The sequence below is a fragment of the Ammospiza nelsoni genome, chromosome 3, assembly GCF_027579445.1.
Source record: "Ammospiza nelsoni isolate bAmmNel1 chromosome 3, bAmmNel1.pri, whole genome shotgun sequence".
Lineage (NCBI taxonomy): Eukaryota > Metazoa > Chordata > Aves > Passeriformes > Passerellidae > Ammospiza > Ammospiza nelsoni.
Window position 1 is genome coordinate 113,541,265 of NC_080635.1, and position 19,738 is coordinate 113,561,002.

The 19,738-nt window shown below is 47.9% G+C and overlaps 1 protein-coding gene across 4 annotated transcripts in view; it reads right to left on the bottom strand.

Moving 5' to 3' along the window:
- The window catches only part of EXTL3 (exostosin like glycosyltransferase 3), a 132,754-nt gene extending 114,464 nt beyond the window's left edge, over nt 1–18,290 (bottom strand). For 2 of the 4 annotated variants that reach the window (XM_059468121.1, XM_059468116.1), the window contains exon 1: nt 18,099–18,290. The gene's annotated coding sequence lies outside the window, so the exon portion shown is untranslated. Of the gene's footprint in view, nt 1–12,237; nt 12,372–13,075; nt 13,283–13,472; nt 13,600–18,098 lie in introns of all 4 variants that reach the window. The other 2 variants (XM_059468117.1, XM_059468119.1) reach the window with 2 other exon arrangements.
- Nucleotides 18,291–19,738: the final 1,448 nt, after the last annotated feature.

Consider the following 19,738-nt stretch of genomic DNA (forward strand, 5'->3'; position numbering starts at 1 on the left):
TCACTCTTCACCACTCACTCTTCATGGATAAGTAAAAGCACTTTAAGGAGAGCTTTTTTTTTTTTTTTCCTCCCTTCACTTTGTTTTAAATGGCTGAAGAATTTCCTCTGTGAATGCTCCCAATTGTGGCTCACGCTGAGTTATTTTTAAAAGCACAGAACCAGATTTTCAAGGCTCTGAATGAGGAAATGCAAAGCTTTTATTAAGCAATAATAGCCCAGACAATGGTCACAATTTCCCAAGGGTCTGAACACGGCAGCTGACAATGAGCTTTATTCCTGCACAAAAAGCCCTTCACAGGCTCGGAGGGTTTGCTTTGTACGATCCAGGCTCAAGTTAGGGAGTTAAAACAGAAAGCTCTGTGGTTTTCAGTGTGATTCCCTCCAGCAATGCACATCTGAGCACAGATACAAAAATCACTGGGAAACGGAGCCATGGCCTGTCTCATTCCCTCCTTTGCTACCTGGACATCATCCCATCCAGCTGGACCTTTCCTTGTGTGAAAAATGAGTATTTTATTATTGGCTTTTCACAAATATTCAAATGAATATTATCTGTGTTGTGTTAGAAAGTAATGCTGGATTCATTCTCTTAAGTAGTGTGGTAAATATAGTTTTAGCTTATAACAAAATGTTAAAATAGAAACTATCCTATGTAGGATATTTTTTTTAAAGAAAGGACTTGCAGCGAGATAGCCACAGGACACCTGAATCTTTCAGAGATAAAGAATTTATTACTCCATTATCAGCAGAAATTAACTTCTTCCCACCTCAAAGGCGCTGTCAGGATTCAGAGAAGAAGCTGAGGATGAGCAGACAGAATCCTGTGTTTGAATGGAATTGATGCATCATGGATGAGGTGTGTGAATATGCAACAGGCTGTTGTTGTTAAGGGTTAATCCTTTGTTAATGTGTGTCCTTTTTCAGGCTTGTGCTGCCCAGAAAAGGTACCCGGACATCCATAACTCTTTGTTTTTGTTGTCTCATATTGTCCTAATCCAAATTGTCCAAATTATTATTACTCTAATTATATTCCTATTTTTATAACCATTTTATTACTATGAAACTTTTAAAAATTTTAAAAACAAGTGATTGGCATTTTTCACACTTGGCAGATGGATCCCAGCTGACAAACTGGCCAATATTCCCAGGGTCAGGAGAGTGAAACAAAGCATTTCAGTTTTCCTCACTGATATCTGAACCACTCCAAAATGCCTCTCACTAAAATGTCACAGACACTCTTCAAACCTCATACCTGCTACCGCGAGGTAAAATCAGATCCAGTTGTCACATCAGCTCTTCTTTCTTGCAAGCAGGAGGAAGTTACAACTGTGAGGAGTTTGCACAAACCCCCCCAGCAGCCAGGGTTTGGCCATTTTCACTCAGCAGTGCTGGCCACCAGCAATTCCCAGCACACCTGGACCAGCTGGGCTGGCTCTCTCTGCGGCCAGCAGGAGCAGCAGGCACTGCTGGAGCACAGAAAATCACATTGCTTCAAGATGTCTGCTCAGGAAAAGGTGAACTGTGCTACAGAAAGGGGTGTTAGGAAAAGATGAACTGTGCTACAGAAAGGGGTGCTGGGAAAAGATGAACTGTGCTACAGAAAGGGGTGTTCTTCTCTGATGGTTATAAAGCAGACCTCAAGAAAGAAAGGGGGAAAAAATAACTTGATGACCACACAGATCTGTAGAAAAAAAGTCTCCACCTAAATGTCTCCTTTCTGCTGTCCTAACCTTCAGCAGAAAAGCAGCTGACACCATAAATTCAGGAGCTCTTGCAACCAAAACAAGTGGATTTCTATCCTCCCAACATCTCTGCTCTTCCCTGTCCCACTGAAAGCACAGTGTGGCTGCACAGCAAACCGAGATTGCAACTGAACCCCACAAACAAGAATTGAGCTTAGATTCAATCTGAGCACTGCCCAAACTGCTCTGCCACACAGCCAGGACAGACCACAGCCTCCAGGGCTTGTGAAAACACTTCCTAATCTTCTGCAGATCTGTCAGTCAGCCCATAACCACGAGAGCCGGTGTGCCCAAAAGGAGAAAATACCTCAAACCCCTTCAGAAACACCTGCAATGCTCCTGCTGCTGGTGCAGCTCCACCACAGCTGCACTCCTCTGTGCCTGCTGCTCAGACTTCCTGCTCACAATGCCAGGGCACTAGAAAATGCTTTCAGGTTCGTCCACAACTTCCTGGAGGAAAGGAAAAGGTGTTTTGAAGATTAATTAATGAGAAATATGCTTTGTCCCCCTTGCTGTTTCCAACCTGGCTATAATCGGCCACAAGACAACAGCCTCCACCAAACCATGCTCTGTCTTTTTTACTGTGAACTTCAAGGCCAGTGAAATCCCTGAACTTGGCTTAAAATGCTACTGAAACATAATTAATTGTCTCCTTGTGTGTAACACAGCTGTCCATGCCTGTGTCCAGACCAGTGTGCAGAATTCAGGATTTGTTCAGAAAATGGATGCACTCAAAGACTGAGGATGCCAAAAGCACCCAGATTTGGCCATTCAGAGAATTCACAGAAGCACTTTTTGTGCAGCAACATCTGTAAATCAAAGCATATTATTATATACCCTCATAATCAAGAGATTTCAGACTTCCTGCTCAGAATGCCAGGGACACTAGAAAATGCTTTCAGGTTTGTCCACAACTTCCTGGAGGAAAGGAAAAGGTGTTTTGAGGATTAATTAATGAGAAATATGCTTTGTCCCCCTTGCTTTTTTCAACCTGGCAGTAATTGGCCATAGGGCAACAGCCTCCACCATCCTCTGTTTTTTTTGCTGTGAACTTCAAGGCCAGTGAAATCCCTGAACTTGGCTTAAAATGCTACTGAAACATAATTAATTGTCAGCTTGTGTGTAACACAGCTGTCCCTGCCTGTGTCCAGACCAGTGTGCAGAATTCAGGATTTGTTCAGAAAATGGATGGGCTCAAAGACGGGGGATGCCAAAAGCACCCAGATATTGTCATTCAGAGAATTCACAGAAGCACTTTTTGTGCAGCAACATCTGTAAATCAAAGCATATTATTTTCCACCCTCATAATCAAGAGATTTGCTGGATTATCTGGAGCTGTGTCTGATCATGACAGACGAAGCTGTTGAAGCTCACTGCAGCTGCTGAAAGGCACACTCGGGCAAAGGGCCCGAGCAGTGAACTCAGCCCCTTCAGTGCTCACTCCCAATTAGGAAAACTCTCGATGTGATGAGGAAAGAGCCCCTCAGAGGCAGAGGAGTGGCCACAGGTGTCAAATGTGCAGGCCAGCAGAGGGAGGAGCAGGCTGCCGTCAATGAGAAACCAGAGGGGAGACAGCAGAACTTTAAAAGGCAGCTTTGCCAGCCAGCACAGCCTCAATTAACAAGCTGTATTTGCAAGGCCAGACTCCAAAATGCTCCTCAGTAGCCAATCATCTAAGCCATGCTAAAGACACACCATTATAGCACAGAACTGGGGATCAGCTGGCTGAACTAATCCCAGGCAGATGCTAAAACTGCCAGCAAATAGGTCAGTAATGCATCCCACAGCATGCAGGGCTCTGGCTGGGAACACTCACACACCACTCCTGCACCTGTGGGAAGGGTTTGGGAGGTTCCTCCCAGCCCCAAATCCATTTATTAAATATTTCGTTCTGTGGTTCAGGGGAAGGGAAGTCACAGCCCACCTCATTGCCAGGAAGCCTTTTCATTGTTACCTTTCCAGGTGATGTTGGGCAAAAGTAATTCACTCAGGTAGGAGCAAAAATGCCTTTGGGCATTACTGACAATTCCAGACTACTACAACCAGAATAGAAATCAGATGTGGAGACTGTATTATAAAACTCTGCAAATTACTTAAATCAAGCCAAAAGGGACAAGGTTAAACTAAGATTCCTTTCTTGCTCTGCCCTCCACATCTGTGGAGTGCACATGACAAAATTAAATACAGCTGTGCACTTTCAGATGCAGCACAAGTCATTTATTAACCTACACAAGGTCCAAACACAAAAGCATGGGCTGAGTTATCCCAGGTACTTTTTAAAACACTGCTCTCAAAAGAGAGTTGTGACAGATTCCATCTTTGGCAAGATTCAGGACTGTGTCTTCCTGAGCCTCTGCTGCCATCAGTGACCTTTACAGTAACACAATAAATATTTTAGCATATAATGAATTTGCTGCATTACATTTGCTCTTTGGGCTGTTGAAGATCAGCCAGGAACCAATCGATTGGAGGCACAAAGCTCCCATAAAACTGAGAGTTACAATGGAGGTCTTACTACCTGCAGCAAAGAGAAAAAAGGTGTTGAAAAAAACCCCAAACCAACTCATGAGCTCTCCTTTTACATAAAATTCCATCCGATTCACTGTAGCAGCCCTGAGATCCCTGCAGTCACTCAAGCAGGACTGGCCCCAAAGCTGCATCTTTATTGTTTTGAATTCCAAGATTCATTTCTGCCAGCAGCAGAACTTTCAAAAACAACCTCAAAAACCCCCAAACTTCCCAGGAGTTTGAGGGACAGGCTCTGAAACACGAGGGAAGCTGGTTTAGCTCCAGCTCTGCCATCAGCTCTTTTGGATCACTCAGATCCCTTCAGACACCTCCTTGCAGCTCCACTTCTCTGCCTGCTTGGAGGTGTCAGGGCTTTGTCATTCTGCAGCAGCACCTCAGGAACACGTGGAGCTGTTCACCTGCACCAAGCCAGCAGATACCAGCCCTGTTGATCTGTGCCAAAACCTCAACCAGCCAGATTGCCTCTTTTTTTTTTTTTTTTTTTTTTGGATCTCATTTTTAGTAGATTTAGAAAAATTATCCCAAGGGTATGGCAAGGGACCAGAATGTGGAAGATCATTTCATGACATCTGTAATAGCACACAGTTAACAACACCACCTCAATTTTTGTCTGATGACCTCACTCATTGGGAAGGGTTTTTATCACCCTCAGTATCTTTGCAAACACTCCCCCTCCCTGTCTCCACCAAGTCTTTCCTCACTGCCATAGAAGCCCAAGGCTTCTCTCTCCTCCCCTAGAGCTGCAGTCAAGGTGAGATCTTAATTTCTTCATTTCCTCTGCCATCTGCAATGTAACTGGCTCCACACCTGTGCCAAACAAGCTGGAATTACACCATTAATTTCAGCTTAGTCAGCTTGCCCCACAGACTAAGTCAATATTTGACAGATATTTAGCAAAGACTACAATTGATTTAAATTCAGCACATTGTGCCCAGCAGAAGAGATACAGCAGAGATGAGTCTGCTTGAGGGAAAAGCACCAGATAATCAGATTTCTTTTGGATGGAGACCTCCTGTTATTATTTAAAATAAAAAAGGGGGTTAGGGATAGAAAGACCAGTCCCAAAGCAAGGCTGCTTCCCGAGAAACACCCAGCATTCCCGGGAGTGAGAACATCTCAGCTTTCAGAGAGGCAGGGTTGCTAAGGCAAGCAAACAAAAGGCTCCTTGTGTGCAGCCCACAGCTCCTCAGCACATCCCAGCACTGCTGGGGCAGCCCATCCAAGGAGCTCCAGCTAAACCCAGGCTCCACGGCCAAGCCGTGCCCCTCTGAGCAGCCCTTCAGAGCAATTTGGGGTTTCTCGTGTCTTCCCAGCTGCTGCACAGCTGGCAGGGAGCAGGGAAATTCTGAGGAAAAGGATTTATGTGAAAACAATGCCAAAGAGGAAGGAGTCAAACCAGCAAGAAGAGTGTGGGGAATAAAATTATAATAAACAGAACAAATCGAGCACGACTCCACCATAAACTGCAAGTGGTTCTCTACTCTTAGTTTTCAACCACAGAAAAAAATAAACCATGGTTTATTTGAGGTGAGGGGTGGATCAGCTGCAGGAGAGCCCCTGAGCTTCCCAGCCCTCAGAATTTTGGTGAGATTCTGAAATCCAGCTGTTTGAAAGCAGCACAACCCAGCAGATCTCAGTGCTGTGAGTCAGATGCTCTCACAGATGGGAGCTCTCCCCCAGTTCAGCGTCAGCACAAGGAGCCCTCAGAGCAGGAAAAGCTGCTGAAGCCACCCCACATGCCAGGCTGGGTAATGAACCCCCAAACAGGCTCACCCCACACTGGGACGGCTTTTAAAATGAAGCTGCTCCAAGTTTGAAGTTGGCATTTTTTGCTTTTTGATAGAAAAAGCCAGAGAAGATGGAAGCAATTCCTTTAAGTGTCACTGCAATTTCTGGTGTCACATCTTCCCTCCACCAGCACGGGCAGACATTGCAAATCCTGGATGTCTCCAACCCTGCTGGTTCATCCTGCTGGCTGCCAAAGCCCTGTGCTTACACCACGAGCTCTGGGAAATGGTGCCAAAATTGAGGATTAAAGGAATAGGTCAGTGAAGAATTCCAATAAACAGAGCATCCCAGGGAGGAGGAGGAGGGGGAGTGTGATCCAAACCTTCCTCTTCCTCACCAAAGTCCCCTCCTGTCAGCAGACACCAAGCACTGCACAGACCAGAGCTGCCACCAGCAGAGAAAGCTGCTCTTGTAATTTTCACACTTTAAAAAAAAAAAAAAAAAATTAAATGTTCCTTGTTTTGTACAAAACTGGCTGGGAGAGGAGAGTCCCAACACCAAGTAAACACTGCTCGGGCAGCCCAAAGCAGCTGCAGAACGAGGAGTCTCCCACCCAGCAGTGCCCCAGGGACCTTGCAGGGAGCGAATCCTGCTCGGCCAAAGGAACGTGGCTGCAAAGAGACACCAATAAATAACCCCGTGCTGCAGCTCATCAAAGGGACGGCTCAGGGTTTCCATTCAGTCACAAAGTAAAGCTTAAAACCAAAAAGATGCATATCAAGGTTTATAGGTTTTCTCTTGCCCCTGGACAAAGTCTTTGGCTGCAGAAGCTGAAGGAAACCACCCAGTGTGGACACACAAATGAACCCTGCATCTGAAAGCAGAGAGAACAAAGCTCTGGTGAATGTGTGTGGGAAATTGGGCAGCCTGACAGATTTCACCCTGCTTTATCCCCTGGCAAATCAGCTACTGTTTAAACTGGGAGCTTGGGCATTACATCATCTGTTTGCAGAGAAGGGTTTTTTTTAATTTTTAATTTCTTTTTTAAAGCTCAACCATTATTGTATTCACAGCTTGAGGAACATTGCTCATTCCAAACAAACTCAACTAAATGAAGGGGTGGATGAAGCTCTTTGCAGGAGCAGGGAAGCACACACCTAAACTGCTCTGCAAGTTCAAACAGTGAAAGATCTTATCTGGAATTTAGCAGGAAATATGGAGCCCCTCAGGTTTGTCTGTTCAGATCCAAGGATGAAAAACTCAATTTTTCAAGTCAGGAAGTGCAAAACCAGCCTGATGAGGAGGCTGGAATCACTGAGCTGCTGCTCATTGTGGCTGGGTCCCATTTGATTCTTTCTGTCATTTCTGTCCCCTGTGGAAACAACTCCAGGGTTCAGTCCTTGGGGACACCACGCTGCCTTGAGGGATCAGCCTGAGGGGAAGGGAAACTCCAAAGTGAGCTAGTGGACATAATTCTGGCATCTGCTGTCTTGTTCCAGCTTGGACACTCATTCTGAGATTTAATTTTCCCTTGAGAGATGCTGATGTCCATCAGTGCAATTTTCTCATCCAGAGCTGGCAGAAGCTGAGTTTTGCAGCATCTGCTCCTTGGCAAGGCTCTCCCAGAGTCTCCTTTGGTGTTTTTGGAGGACCAGGCTCTCACAGCCCCAACAAGTGCAGCTCCAGCAAACACAGAGAGCAAGGAGCTCTCATGTGCAAACCTGAATGCTCAGAGATTTCACACAATGGGTTTTTCTGACCTTCGCTCTCTGAGGGTTGTCAGATTTTGAAGTGGAAAAAAGGCAGAATTTTCAAAAGGGAAAGAGGAAGAACCATTGGTGTCATCCATGAAAAGAGCAGGTTTCACACAGAGTTGGTGTGGAGCAGGGCCCTCAGGTATTGGACATTTTCCTACAAACCAAACCCACAGTGGGCTCTCACCACAACCCCGTGGCATTGAGGAACCAGATTTCACAACAGCTCTGCTAAAACTTTGTAAAAAAAAATTATAATCTTTTTTTTTCTTTCCCTAACCCTGGCAAGGTTCCATTATCTAATCACATTACAACCTCTAAAGCTGAAAAAGAAAAAAAAAAAGCAAGCAAAAAACCCAACATAACACAAACCCAAAGCAAACCCACAAATGAAACCAACCAAAAACCCACAGACCTTTCATCATCACGTCTCTAGACATTCAAAAATGCAGCAAGAATTTTCTCCTTCAATTAAGAAATAAATAAATATTTATTTTTTAAGAATACCCAGGATAAGCAATTCTGGCTTAAAAAAAATCCAGGCAAACAACCACAGCAAAAAGTTTCAAAAATTTCATCTATGGAACTCCTGTCAAACAGAGCTTAACCTTTAAAAAAGCAAAAAACCAGTAATGCACACAGAAAAACAGGCTTTGCTGTCAGAATGTAATTAAAAAACTCAAAACAACTCAATTTTGCTCTGTATCAAGATTGCCAAGAGCTGATCTGGGAGAAAGTCAAGCAAACAAATTTTCTCTCTGAGATTCCAAAAGGTCATTTCAAACAATTACTAAAACCCAGTACTGCAAACAACAAATGCCAGTTCTTTTTGGGTTTTTTTCAATTTACAAGATATCTTTACTGCTCCAGTTATTACCTGGGAAGAATAATAATCCCAGGGATTGTGCAGATGATTAAATAATTGTAAGAATTACTAAGGAACCATTAAAATTGCATTTCACAGAGAATTGAGAACTGTTTGTTTCTTCTTCCTCTGCTTTTGCATAACAGTTCCCAAAAAAGTCTCATCTGCAGCTCAGCTTGGGCCAGGATGGAGACATTCCATTGGACAGGAAGTGAGGGACTTTATTAATTTCACTTCTCAAAACAGAAAAGCAGAATTCATAACAAAGAAACATCAGAATAAAAAAGTCAGGCAATAAAAAGAAACCCCAAATTTGTACCCAATACACATTTTTCCAGTTGTCTTGTTACCAAGAACCTTCAAAAAGTGGCATTTTCTTCTCTCAGTGCCACTCCAGCCCCATTGACAGGAAGTGCCTGTGTCAGCACAAAGCTCTGCTGAAAAATGAGCATCTGATTCTGGTGACCTTCACAGTCATATCCAAGAGCCAACTATTCCTGTCCATTCAGCGTGTTCACCTAGAACAAGTTCATTAAATCACCCTCCTCGGTCCTGAGCACACCCTGGGGCTGCAGGGAACAGAAAAGGTGCAGGAAAGGTAAAGGGAGCACACCTGGGGCTGCAGGGAACAGAGAAGGTGCAGAAGGACAAAGGGAGCACACCTGGGGCTGCAGGGAACAGAAAAGGTGCAGAAAGACAAAGGGAGCACACCTGGGGCTGCAGGGAACAGAAAAGGTGCAGAAAGACAAAGGGAGCACACCTGGGGCTGCAGGGAACAGAAAAGGTGCAGGAAAGGTAAAGGGAGCACACCTGGGGCTGCAGGGAACAGAAAAGGTGCAGAAGGACAAAGGGAGCACACCTGGGGCTGCAGGGAACAGAGAAGGTGCAGAAGGACAGAGGGAGCACACCTGGGGCAGCAGGGAGGACAGAAGGGTGCTGGGACAGCTCCCTGACACAGCTCAGTGGCTGTGGCACTGTCCCACTGCCCATTTCCCATCTGCCATTACTCCTGTGACTGCCAGGAAAGGGGCTGGAAAGCTGCTGGGGGGAAAAGGACCTGGGGGAGGTGGCCCACAGGCAGGTGCCCATGAGCCCAGGTGTGCCCAAGGCAGGCAGAGAGGCTGGTGGCATCAGAGCTGGCCCAGCTCTGGGGTGGCAGCAGGGCCAGGGCACTGCTGGGGCACCTCCAGCCCTGGGGACAGCTCTGGGACAGGGACATTGAGGGGCTGGAGGGTGTCCAGGGATGGGAACAGAGCTGGGGAAGGGGCTGGAGCACCAGGAGGGGCTGAGGGAGCTAGGGAAGGGGCTCAGCCTGGAGAAAAGGAGGCTCAGGAGGGAATTTTTCCCTCTCTGACATTCCCTGATGGAACAGGGAAGGCAGGTGGGATCAGGCTCTGCTCCCAGGAACAGGGGCAGGATGAGATGAATGGCCAGGGCAGGCTCAGGTTGGATAACAAGGAATTTTTTCACTTAAAGGGTTGTCCAGCCCTGGCACAGCTGCCCAGGCAGGGGTGGAGTCTCCGTCCCTGCAGGGATTTAAAAGCCCCATGGATGTGGCACTTGGGGACATGGGGCAGTGGTGAGGGATGGTTGGACTCCATGATCTCCAAGTGCTTTTCCAATCTAAACTATTCTCTGATCCCCCTCCAAGGACTCTCCAGCATGAAACCAGCCCTTGCCTTGTGCTCCCGGCCACCAAGGGGACTCCCCATCTCCTACCAAAAATCCCTCAAGCAGTTTGCTGTTGGATTTTCAAACTGGGATTTTTCAGACAGGGACTGCAAAGCTGAGAGAGGGAGAGGGACCAAGGCCACTCCTTCAAGCAGCAGCCTGTGAAATCAGCTCACCCATGTCACAAATTTTAAATTTGAAGGTCAGTGTCAACAAGTACCAGGCAGTGCTTCCCTGCCTCACAGGCACTCTGCCATACACTCAGACACTATGGAAACCTTAACCTGTATATCCTGAGCAGGAGGAGGAGAAGGAGGTGACAGAAAAGCTTGGATATAATTCCCTCTCTCCTCAAAAGACTCCACATAAACACACAAACAGCCTGAACAGGGAGATCTCTTGATGCACATACAACAGTTTTTGGTAACCAGGCTAAGAATAGGTACAGGGACAGCAAAGTGCCCAAGTGAGACTCCCCTGCATAGGAACACCGAGCTCACAAGAAGCATTCCCAACACTGCTCCTGCTTTAATCGGTTTGGAGGAGAGGAAATTCACTTTGGTTCTTTCTCTAACACTTGCTCCATTGCCTTTGTCAGGCAGCTGCCCCTGTGTGTCCCAGGGAGAGCTCTGGGACCGGGGCTCGCGTGTCGGCGCACGCAGCACAGATCAGAGACGGGCACGGAAACAGGAGCCAGATCTGTCTGCACATTCCAGTCACTCCTTCCCAGGCAAAGGAATTACACAGAGACAGAGTCAGAGCAGAGCCTGGCTCATGCTGCTATCAGCTACCCATGGAGAGGCTCCTGGCACTGCCACCTGAGCAATGGCACCTGGAACATGAGCTCAGTGAAATGCTCAGCGCACACCAAAACATCTTCCCCAACATCTCGTTTATAATTCTGTAGCTTGGCCTTTCTAATCAAAATCATTGTTGTCCCAACAAAGTAAAAGTCATTTCCAGAGAAAGAGCAGGTCTGATCCCTGAGGGATGGAGGGACATCAGCTTGTGTACAAAATCCTTGAGGTACCTGCCAGCTCCAGCTCAATCCTCACTCCTAACTAACTACACCCTTGAGACACTGGCAAAAGGCTTCCTGCTATTCATCACTGCCACAAAGTGAAAACAGAGGCAGAAAACCCTGGAGGCAAATGCAAGAAACCAACTGCAGGATTTCTTTGAATATTTTTTTATTACATCTTGATTTTTGTTAAAAATTCTCAGATTCACATCAAGAATGACACCTTGAAGATGTTACTAATTTACAGCTTTCCCTGTGAAGAATGGCAGCCTCAAACCTGTGTAAAAGGTAAGGAGTGTGAGTTTGTGGACTATCAGAGTCCAGCAGCAAAAAAACCAAAATGCTTTTGGGTCCAGCAAATCTGACCTGCTCTGCTGGAAGGGAACAACCTCAGAATCAGCTCCAGCTCCTGCTTTTAACAACCACCCCACAAGATCAGTACAAGGACAGCTCTCCCCTTTCTCCAGGTCCTTGGTTTTGTTTCGGGATGCACCCTTGAGAACTCTGCAAGGCAAGGCTTAACAGCTAATTGTCAGCTGCCACAGGAATTAGTGGCACCTTTCCAGGGCATCCATCTCTGGCTGCTTTTCCAATAGCTGGCTCCTCCTCAATGCCCACATTCAAATGGTGGCACACAAGGTAGGCGGCAGATTCATTTAGAAGCACCAAGGTCTTCCCAGGAGAGATGCCTAAGGAAAGAAATATCCCAGCTAAACAATGCACGGGTTGGTTTTTTTTTTTCCTTCCTATTTGCTATGGAAGTGCTATCTTTATTAATTATCTGAGAACCATGCTAACCTATTCCCTGACATGTATTATTAGATGTACAATGCATTTCTCGGAGCCAGTGGGCTCCTGTATCAAATGATCAGCAAATTTCCTCTAATGAGGAAGATAAGATCGTACAGTTCTGACTTCTGCCCACCTTGTGGTCACACATCCCAGCTTTGATGTGTGATGGTTTAGGTTGGGAGGGACCTTAAAGCTCATCCCATTCCATGAGCAGGGACACCTTCCACCATCCCAGGTTGATCCAGCTTATGTCAAAGGTTTCCAACCCTGCAAACAGAAAGGGAATTCAGGACTGCTCTGCTTAGACTTTCCAGACCCCTCAGAAAGAAGCTCACAGCATTTCTTTATATATTTAGGCCCTGCTCTCAACTCTGAGGCTCCCCACTTGTTTGGCAGCTTCTCCTCATCACAAGCTCCAACGCTTCCCCGCCAACCTTTTCCAGGCATCATCTGCATGTCAAGCAGCACTCCCCAGCATATCCTCCACTCCCCAGCACACCAACACAATCCAGAACACATCACTTCCCACTGAGTGCCTCCACAGAGCAGAGCTGCAGCATAATGACTTCCTCGTGCCCGTAATAGAAGCACTGGGAGACGCACGAATCGCAGCCCGGGTGCTCCCGCGTTACGCACGGTGCGAGGGCGCTGCATCGGGGGGAAGGTAAAGAAGCTTTTCCCACGTTCAGTGACGTGCTCAGCTCCATCAAATGCAGGCCCCAAAGGTTGGAAATGGAGATGTGCTGATGGGACAGCAATGGAGGGTGGTGGAGGGTTTTAATTGTATTGTTTTTATAAGCAGAGAAGCCAATTTTCAAATTAAGCGTCCAAATTTGAATTCGTCATTTCTTTGTCTGGATTTACAAAGCACCCAACCTGTCAAGAAGTGTTCCCTGAGGAAGGCAATGCATGGGCAGAGCAATGCACTTCCTGCTCCCTGGCACTGTGGCCTTTAAACAAAGTGAACTCACTTCCAGATGAATCCATTGATGCCAAATATTCCAGCACAGATTTGAGGTGGCTTTGTTACACAGAACAGGAAAACAGCTCATCCAGAGGCAGATGTTGGAGCCCACACTTCAGGCAAGGCTGGTACCAAAACACAACAGGAAGGAAAACAAACCTCAGGCTGCCTGCACTGTCACTGTCCCTGAGATTAAAGTCACATGAGAAGGTACCTGGAAGTATTTTGAACCACAAGAGAAAGCATTTTATGAGACAAGACAGGTAAAGGACCAAGCAGCTGGGCACTGTGCAAAGCAGGGGAATAAAAACGTCAAAAAGTGTTCCCTGAGGAAGGCAATGCATGGGCAGAGCAATGCACTTCCTGCTCCCTGGCACTGTGGCCTTTAAACAAAGTGAACTCACTTCCAGGTGAATCCATGGATGCCAAATATCCCAGCACAGATTTGAGGTGACTTTGTTACACAGAACAGGAAAACAGCTCATCCAGAGACAGATGTTACAGACGTTGGCGCCCACACTTCAGGAAACGCTGGTACCAAAACACAACAGGAAGGAAAACAAACCTCAGGCTGCCTGCACTGTCACTGTCCCTGAGATTAAAGTCACATGAGAAGATGCCTGGAAGTATTTTGAACCACAAGAGAAAGCATTTTATGAGACAAGACAGGTAAAGGACCAAGCAGCTGGGCACTGTGCAAAGCAGGGGAATAAAAATGTTACTTTTGCACTGGGGAATGTTCTTAACATTTCCTGTTAGAAGAAACTTGAAAGTGTTTCTTAGAATCCATGGGTTAATCCCGTGTTCTGGTACCACTCACAGGCAGACATTTGCATTAGAAAAGTGGCACATTTTCTTAATGCACCAAAATTCACAGGGAAAGGGGAGGGCAGAGGAGAGCAGAGCAAACACAGACTCCAGGCAACAAGATTCCAGTCATTTAGGAAGCTGAGGGTAAGAGCAGAAAATCTGAGACTCATTTAGAATATTTGCTTTAAAATAGTCCTTGTGTCCGTTAGTGGCTCCAGATGAACTGCTGGTTTGGAGGTGTAGGGTTCTGTCCCACACACAAAAAAAAAAAACAAAAACCCATACAGGATTGATCTGATTGATTTATAAGTGTCAATGTTCTGTATTTCACTCAATTTTACCCTTGAGGAACAGATCATTTGTAGTGTGATTGGTTATGTCAACATAGCCCTGAGAAACCATTATCCATTTACCACAATTAGCAGGGACAGATCATCAAATCCCAGAATGGTTTGCATTGGGAAGGACCATAAAGCTCACCCCAATTCCACCCCCTGCCATGAGCAGGGACACTTTCCACCATCCCAGGTTGATCCAAGCCTGGCCTTGGACATTTCCAGGGATCCAGGGGCAGCCACAGCTTCTCTGGGAATTCTGTGCCAAGGCCTCACCACCCTCCCAGCAAAGAATTCTTTCCTAAAATCCAACCTAAACCTGCCCTCTTTCATCCCACATGGATTAGTCAGACCTCTAAACTGGTAACAGGCACCAATTAACAAACAGCAATGACTGCACAGAAACCAGATTTCAATTTGCACTTCAAACCTGGCCCTGCAAGTGCTGCAATAACATCAATTTACCTGGTGGGCCAGGCTTCCTTCACCAGGACGAGCTGCACATTGTTCTGCCTTTATCCTTCCTAAAGAAACACCAAAACCTCAAAGTGGCTTTGCACCTCCTCTCAGGCAGCATCCACCACCAGGATTTGCATGTGCTGAGCTGCAAGAGCCAAACTCAAGCACAACAAACCCCAGTGAACAGCACTTTTAAGTGCTTCCTGAGAAGAAAACTCTGCTTATTTTGCTTGTTGGGGGTTTTGCTCACTAAGAGTAAGACCAAATATTCCACCCTGAGTTAAAATCCCAGTTGGAGGTGCTTCAAAATGTTTACAGTCTGCTCCTTCTCACAAAAATAAAGGTATTTAGCACAGATTGCAGGAAAAATCTCTGGTGATGAGACAGGAGCCAATGACCATGAGGTCCCTTCCAGTTCACTGCTCCTGTGGGGTCTCCAAAGCAGAAGAATTGTCTCTGGAGCAGGAAGAAATTCACAAAGGGCCACCATGATCTTGGCATCGAACAGGTAACAGCTGTGGTGAGCTGCAGTTCCCAGCCTAGTGAAAACATTACTGTGGGCAGCAGGAGAAATGCCCTGGGAAAACAGGCAAGGCAACTGGGAGAGGTGACAGGAGTCAATGAGCAAGGAGAAAAAAATCAGGCAACAGAGCCTGGAAGGGAAAAACAACAAATACACACAAAATATACACAGCCAGGAGAGAGAGACTAAAAATTTAAGCTGAAGGTGTCGTGGCATTTCAAGAATTAATAGCCGTGGGAAGCAGGCTCAGGAAGGGCTCTGGCTCCCCATAAGCAAACAAAACTTGGGAATGCATCAACATCAACTCATCGGCTAAACAGTCCCAGAGATGCACAAATATTCAAGGGAAGATGATGATGATGATGATGATATCTTTCCCAGGCCATCTGAAGAGCACACAAACAAACCTCCAATTTTGCCATTGAGACCCAGCCTAAGTGAAGGCAATTCAACAATCATGTTTTACTTGTTCCCAGCATTTGCTGCTTTTGCTGTGACTTAACTGCCAACATCCATCCTCACGTGTAAACAAACACGAGAGCTAACAGTCCCCACTTGAAAAATCAGAGGATTCCAGAAAACTGCTCTGGACTTCCCTTCTGCAACACAACATCAAGAAGTTCAAGAAGTGCCTCTACCACAGCTGAGCTGCCGGAAAAATCTGCTCAATGAAGGCAGGCAATTATCCCAGCTCCAGAATCCCTGAACACCCAGCTGAACCCATGCAAAGTTCCATTTCTGGAAGGAGAAATGGAAAAGCAGAGGCATCCCAAAGGCCTGAGTGGGTACAGATAACACTGCATGATAACAACTGGGCCCTCAGATGGTAAGTGAAGTTAAGGGATTTGTCAGGGGGAGATGAATCTCTCTCCCCATCACCACATAATCAGACTGTGGTTCATTTCTGCTGCTATTTCTGCATAGAAACGAGTTTAAGATTACTCAGTACTCGATAAAAGCCGCCAACCCACGTTCCAAGATGTTACTATCTCGGATATCAGAGATTTCTCCATGAGAACAGAAATATCTCAGATAATCACCTGCATGTGACACTCCTCTCAGGAAACAAAGTTACTTAATCTTCTTCACACACATGTGAGGCTGGCAGCACAAGAAACCCAGGCACTTTAAAGTTATCATATCACGGTATCAACGCACGCGGTCTATCAGACTCACATAAAAGCAACAAGAGGTCAGAAAGTGGTCAGTGTTTGGATTTTAACACACACGCAGCAACAGAACAGCTTATCTAAAGTGCTTCTCAGCATCTCTGTGAATCCTTAATGCCATTTGAATCATTTCCAGCCCCTTCAGGCTCCAAATTGTTTGGGTTTGGACCAGCCTAACGGGGCGTTAGCCTGTCAACATTAAGGTATTATCACCACACAGGTAAAATTTTTGGTAAAGACCCCGATGTTTTTTGAGCAGGAAGGGACCTCGTGTGGGAAAAAATAATAACATGGACCTCAACGTTAGTAAATAGCTCACAGGAGCGCAATACCAGCCATGCTAAGTAGCCAAGAGTGAGGGCAGCCTCGTCCTTGCTGTCCTCAGCAGCTCACAAGGCAGAACCCCAGCAAGAACCACAGGGAGCACAACTCAGAGTGGAAGAAATGGGCCTGCACTGGCCAGGGTGGATGTGACGGTCCCTGAAACGCTGGGGATCCACTGGCGGGATAAGAAGGTCTCAGGATCCTTGCTGGATGCAGGAGGGAGGACAGGCAGGAAAGCTGGAGCCTGTCAGCAGCACCTGGGCACCACAGCTTTCCTGTCATGAGAGTCCTCAGGCTTGTGGGGACCCCTCCACAGTGTCCCTCACTCTGTGAGACCCCCACAGTGCCCTTCATGCTGTGAGGGACTCTCACAGCCCACCAGCCCTGAGGGGCTATCCCAGCCTTGTGGAGGTCCCCCCTTGCAGTGTGACATCCCCACAATGCTTCTCATGCTGTGAGGTGAGGGACTCTCCTCACAGCCTCACCAGCCCTGAAGGAACCCCCAGCCCTGATGGAGCTCCCGCACCGTGCCCCCAGCCCTGAGGGACCCCCTCACAAACCTCCATATCTGAGGGACTCCCTTCACAAACCCCCAGCCCTGAGGGACCCTCCTCACAAACCTCCATATCTGAGGGACTCCCTTCACAAACCCCCAGCCCTGAGGGACCCTCCTCACAAACCTCCATTCCTGAGTGACCTCCTCACAAACCTCCATTTCCGAGGGACCCCCCTCACAAACCTCCATTCCTGAGCGACCCCCTCACACACCCTCAGCCCTGAAGGACCCCCCTCACAGACCCCCCCCCCCCCCCAGCTCTCAGGAACCTCAACCCACCGTGCCCCCAGCCCTGGGCTACCCCCTCACAAACCTCCATCCCTGAGGAACCCTCTCACAAACGTCCCTCCCTGAGGGATCCCCTCACACACCCCCATTCCTGAGGGAGCCCCTCACAAACCCCCATTCCTGAGGGACCCCGCTCACACACCCCCAGCTCTCAGGAACCTCTCCCTGACGGATCCTCGCTTATAGCCCCCCCAGCCCTGAAGGATCCCCGCTCACAACCCCCTCCAGCCCTGAAGGATCCCCGCTCACAGCTCCCTCCACCGCTAAGGGATCCCCGCTCACTGCTCGCCCAGCCTTGAGGGACCCCTCTCGCAGTCCCCCCAGCCCTGAGGGACCCCCGCTCAGAGCTCCCCCGGCCCTCAGGGACCCCGCGCCCCCTTCCAGCCCCTCATGGACGCCCCAGCCGAGCCCCCCGCCCCACGCCGCCGCTCCAGGGGGCTTCCCCTGGACTGTACCATTTCCGCCTCACCCGGCCCCACGGGCTGCCGCGGGGGGGTTCCGGGGGGGTGTTACCGCTCTCCCACCTTCCTCCCCCTCTCCCCGCGCGTGGTACGGTCCGCTCCTACCTCTCGGCGCCCTCACTTCGCCCTCCCGGCAGAGCCGCGAGTGGCTGGGGGGGGAGCCATAGCCGCTGCCTCGTCTTCCCGCTCTGTCCGCCCTCCCCTGCTCCCCCCCCCACGGGCCGGACACAGTTGGTTTATTCCGAGAAGCCGGCCGGTCTTCTCCCCTTAAACCGCTGGGTCTCGCACGTCTTCGGCCATTTCCGACCGAACAGGCGGAAGTTGCCGAAGTGGCGGCGGAACTTAACGAAGAGAGGCGGCGATAGCCGAAGCGGGGGCGGAGATAGGCGAAGCGGGGGCGGAGATACCCGAAGGGTTGAGGGCGGGGAGCAGCGAGACTCTCGCCTCCGGAACCTGCCGGGAACAGCCGAAGCTTCCCCCGGCTCGGCTCTCGCCACTGCGCACGCGCATTGCGCCCGGGAGCGTTTTCCCCGCCTAAAAGGCGGGCGCGCGCCCCCCGTCCCTCACACCCTCCGCTCCCCTCATGGAGGAGCCGCCATGTTGGCAGTGTGCGATGCTGCCTCGAAGGGGCAGCCGCAGCCCGGCCCTGTGGGCAAGCAGCTCTGTGTGTCCCCTAAAACCCTGTCAGAGTGTCCTCCTGGAGCTCAGACAGTCCGTGCAGTGCTTTGTATCTCCCAAGAACTCTGAGGATGCCGCCATGGAGCTCCATCATGCCTCAGCCCTATACTGGACTGCTGAGAGACGTCCAGGTACCTCCTGGTAAAAGGGGTTAGGAAAACAACTGTATTGTGGGAAACTGATCAGCAGATACTAAAATATCACTATGGTTTGGAGTTTGTTACCAAATAACATCCAGATCCACGCTGGAGGGTTGGCGTGAATAGCATCAGTGGTTAAATGTTGTGAAGTCAGAGAAGCCATGTAGAAATAAGCAAGTACCAAACATAGCATGCAACAGATGGTAACTGAAGCAAAAGTGGGGAAAAAAAGCAATGAAGAAATAAAGGAGGAAGGGGAAAGGCAAGTAACAGTGCCAGCATCTTCTCACAACCAAACCACGTCACACAGGTCCAGTCCTCTGTTTATGCATTCTAATTTTATGTATTAGGAGTTCCATGAAAGGCATTTGTATCTATGGCAATCAAATCCCACACCAAAACACACAATATGACAACTTTGGGGGAATTAGAGAGCTTTTCACAGGAAGAAATAGGGGTTTATCTCCAGGAATAAAGAGGGTGGTGTGTTCCTGGCCAAAAAGCTCCAAGAATCTCAACTTTAATAAAACATGAGCACTTCAAAGCAGCGAAAAACCACTTTTCCATCACTCTGCACTTTTTAACAGTCATTTACACATGTGTAAAGAATGCAAGGAGAAACTAACTTTTATTCTGAGATGAAAAACCAGCGAGGGGTGAGGCGGGGGCACAGGTCTGCCCTTTGATAAACAATAAAAAATCCAATCTTGCCACAGGGAACACACTGTACCGAAGGGCAGGAATAGGTACTGCAGGTTCAAAGGAGAAACAATACTTTTTATATTTTATCAGGACAAAAATTTTAAAAAGACTATGACTGTGGCACAGTAGAAAGGCTAAATTAACATTCAAATCACTGAACACACCCACGTTGTCCTACCACACACATCTGTTCCCACCGTGCCACGGCTCGGGGGTTTTCTATTC